The sequence below is a fragment of the Eretmochelys imbricata genome, chromosome 6, assembly GCF_965152235.1.
Source record: "Eretmochelys imbricata isolate rEreImb1 chromosome 6, rEreImb1.hap1, whole genome shotgun sequence".
NCBI lineage: Eukaryota > Metazoa > Chordata > Testudines > Cheloniidae > Eretmochelys > Eretmochelys imbricata.
In genome coordinates, this window is record NC_135577.1 from 33,404,674 (window position 1) to 33,408,943 (window position 4,270).

A 4,270-nucleotide genomic window follows, 5' to 3' on the forward strand; every position below is an offset into this window, starting at 1 on the left:
TGATTTAAATGAATTTTTATTTCATGACACTTCAAAAGCAAAATGTAAAAACATAAGAAAATGACTTTCAAATAAATGACAACACAACAAATGAAGGATATTGTAATTTGCTCTCCCTTTACATAACTCAGACAAAATTTACTACACACATTAAGAAATAAAACTCAAATGAAACTTGAGAGTTTTGATTAAAAGGTTTTTGGGAAAGAAGAAATGTAAATCATGTCAGAGATGGGAACACTGAGCTACTACTCCGCCTTTGAAATTCCACGGTATACAAAAGAGCTCTGAAATGAGAACAAGAACAGGTGAGATGGAAAAACATTTGGGTGAATTATATAATACTTTTCATTCCAAAAAGCCACCAACGCATTTTATACAAGCATTGCACAAACACCATGATAGAAATGAAAGCTGTAACCTTGCGGGACCAGAGCTGCAGCCAAACAGACACTATACAATACTAGGGGCGAATTTTTGGCCAGACAAACATATGCTTACAAAACAGTGCAATGAAATGATCATTTCAACTTGCAAATCTGCAGATCCCATAGTACTTTACACCCATAAGTGAGAAATGCAAAGTATTAATATGACTCTATGCCTACCTACAGTAGTATTTTAAATTTGGTACCTAAGCTTCTATTGCTACCAGTTAATGCTAAATGTAACTCATTACGAGACTCTTGGAATTATAAACATCATCCATAAACACACAAAGCGCCTTGTGACCCGCTTTTTGCCATGTTTTGTGCAGCACCTAGCACAACAGGGCCTTGGTCCAAGACTAGGGCTCCTGAGCGGTAGGTAACACAAATAATAAAACGCTGCCAGTTGTGGGTGGTGCCGAGACCAGGCTAGTCCCAGTCTAGGTGGGTTTCCCTACGGTCGGATGAAAGCGGGGGGCGGAGGGGCAGAAGCTTCTTTTGCCGGGGAAGCTGCCCGGTGGGATCGGACACAGCAAGCAGCAGACACCTCCCCCGTCCCCTCTGCACACAGGGGCCCAGAGCTAGAGCGGGCCACCCACCCAGGGGCCTCCGCGAGGAAGGGGGTGCACAAGACGGGGGGGGGGCGGGAGACCAGCCCCAGGCGTAGGGGTGGCAGCTCAGCAGCCGAAGCCCCTGAGGGCGCGGGACCAGACCCCAGGGAGGCCTCTTACCCTCGGGCGGGGTAGGCGGCGCGCTGCCGGGCTCCTGCCTCCCGCCCCGGGACAGGAAGGTCCGAGGCAGGAGCAGCGAGACGCACAGCACCAGGCACGAGACCATCGCCACCTTCCGGACGGTCGGATACGACATGGCCGCCCCCGACGGCCGCACGCGCCAGAGACAGACGAGCCAACCGCCCCCCCCGCAACCGATCGGAAACCACGGAGCGCCACGGGAACCGGCAACCGGCCCCAAGAGTAACATCCGGGCTGCGGCCCGTGACGTATTTCCGGCGCGTGCTGCCTGGGCCCCGGGGAAGGTGCAGGCTCAGACTCCGCCTTCCTCGCAATTGGCTGATTATCAAGCGTGTCCGAGCGGCGGGAGCATGCGCACTAGCGACTGCTGGGCTGGTGCCACCCGCTGCCCTGAGTGGCTCGGGTCAGCCTCTGCTGCTCCCCGTCCCCGAGCCGAGCCGAGCCGAGCCGAGCCGCGCCCGGGGGGGGTGGGGCGGAGCGGAGCCACGCATCTCCACCGCGCCCCTGCGCCGACGGCGCGAGTCGGAGCCCGCCGAGCTGGGAGTCAGGGGGCTCAACTCCTCCGAGGCGGAGTTTCCAGTTTCTTCGGTAGGGTCTTCTCCCCTCAGTGAGCATCTTGAGCGCGACAGCCTCACCCTGGAGACCGGGCCCCCGTGTGCTCCCCGCTTCTGGGCTTCCCGTGTGTACGCACCGCCTCACCGCCGCTTACACGCTGGTGGGCTGGGGCCGTAGATAAGGGGGGGACATGGAGGGTGGGTGAGTCCCTGGAATAAAATTCGTCACCTTGCTGCTACTTCCCCTTCTGGGGCAACAGCAAGGGGAACCTTGTGGAGTTTTCCTTTTCCTACAGGCTTTACCCCAGGAATGAGCGATCCAGCTCACTCCGTGTAACTGACATGTAAGGTTAATGCGTTATCGTAGGCCAATAAGCATCCTTTGTATGCTGAATAGCCTATCTCGCTATGTAATTTTTTTTCACTGTACACTTTTCCTCACTCCCACCCAGAGGTTTGGTTCTGTGTCCTATGCTAAGAAAGGCAACAAGATGGTGTATGTGCAAGGCTAATGGAGTGCATACAGGTCTTAGCAACACATTAAGAACAAAAACAAAATGCAAATGAGAAATGGTGTTTTTTGATAGCTGATAACTTGGCCTAACCTAAATTATTCTTTATCAGGGTAGAAAATGTCACCTCCCTGCCCCAGGACTATCCCCCTCCTAAATTTCAAAGAGCTGCTGCAGATACTGGAAGTATTAGACTTAAAAAAAAATAATGGAAGATGATAGGCAATCTAACTATGGGGTCACTGCTGCACCCCCTATAATATATGTAATGATGGTGGTGTCTGGCATGAAGATTTTATTGGCAGTTGTGGTTTACAACTTGTTAGTAACCTCACCTTCCCAGTGCAGGGGAGAGTGGTGCAAACAGTAAAGGACACAGAGAGTTTAAAAACCATTAAAGTACTTTTTTGTATCCTTCCACTTGTAATGCCAAGTTTCCTCAATATCATGAATCCAAATGTACAGACTTCAAGGAGAGGGATATCCATGTTCCAAACGCCAGTGTCATTTGTACCTCTGCCAATACACCTACAGCCCAAAGAGATGTGAGAAGTTACCTTACAAACAGATTGCCTGTCAATTAAGTGGGTTAAGAGATTTATTGAAAACAGAGGAAGGGATAGTAAAACAGAAGTGGTTTGCATATCACATTTAGATTCACACATCTCATAAGCTGGAAATGCCCAAGGTACAGCAAAAGAATCATTTCTTAAATATATATACTTCTGACCATTTGCTCCTCAACCTAATGCAGCCTTATCTTGGCTGTCCCAGAGAGCTTTCCAGACCTGTTTATCAAGTTCCTTAATCCATGACAGCTCCCTGGTGATTGAGTTTCTCATCAGGTTGAGAGAATAAATATTTCCATAATTAGTGGCTGAAATCAGGGGTGCCATTCAGAAAAAATGCAAAGAAATACAATGACCAGTCCCTTCATTCTGATAACGTCACCTATCTTCCTGGCTCCTAGTTAAGTATTTCAAAGATCACTTCACAGTTCTTTACTTTAGCCATGTTCATTAGTCAAAGGAGGTGGGATTTTAAGGTAAGTATCCATTGTCCTTGGCAATAGATATTACATCATGCCTTCTGTCTAGCTGTATCCAGATAAATTTGTTAGTCTCTAAGGTGCCACAAGTACTCCTTTTTGCAGATACAGACTAACATGGCTGCTACTCTGAAACCAGTCTGTACAGTGGTGTCTCCAAGTGGCAAGAATAGATTTTTCTTGCTATAAATCCCTCAGACTCCACTTACTGTGAAACAGTGTTGACAAACCCCAGACCCTCTGTCAGTATGATACAATAGTATAGTGTTCAGGTCCAATATTTTGTGAGCAAGGCTAGCAAGTACTCTGTCCCATTGGAAAGAAAAAAATTTCACTTTTTCAACAGGCACTGTAAGACTCCTGTTTCTAGTCCTCTGATGTGTTGCAGGGGATCAGTACTTAAATCTGGATCTCAGCAAGTTAGAGGGAGAATTATGCATGTCCCTTGCCCACCTGCTCTCCATCTGCTGATCCCCATCTCTAAGTCTGGGGGAAGAACAATGCAACAGAGGTGGCACTCTTTCCTTTAACATCCCCAAGCTAGGATGTAACCAGGTTCCCGCCCTGGTGATTCTGGACACAACTCACCCAGCTGCAGATCACCACTAGTATGTGTCTGTCCCAACAAGGTCCAGTAGAGTGGTGCTTTGGCTGGAGCATTTCAGAAAAAAAAATAAGCACAACTCAAACCCAGAATCATCCCACAAACCCCTTCAGTGAGGCCCCATCCCTGTATTCAAGGTTTGTCTCCCAGTCTTTGCTTCTGCCAATTCTTATCCAAAAATCTAGTCATCCCTTCCAGGAGAGCCAATCCAGCTGGCAAGCAAGCACCATCTCAGGAATACAACCAAACTTCTCTCCCACCAAGAGAACTAGAGCTCTGTTCTCCTTCCTGATCAGCCCTGAATTAGGATAGGCCTTCTTCTCTTATCTTCCTAGTCCACACCTCACACTGGGTGCAGGTGTAGTGGGGTAG

General features: G+C 48.6%; 1 long non-coding RNA gene across 1 annotated transcript; it reads right to left on the bottom strand.

Moving 5' to 3' along the window:
• On the bottom strand, positions 1-1,502 carry LOC144265617 (uncharacterized). Its single transcript, XR_013346325.1, has 2 exons — positions 1,160-1,502; positions 1-287 (listed from the first exon to the last, which is right to left on the bottom strand). It is a non-coding gene; the product is annotated as an uncharacterized LOC144265617 (long non-coding RNA).
• Positions 1,503-4,270: the final 2,768 nt, after the last annotated feature.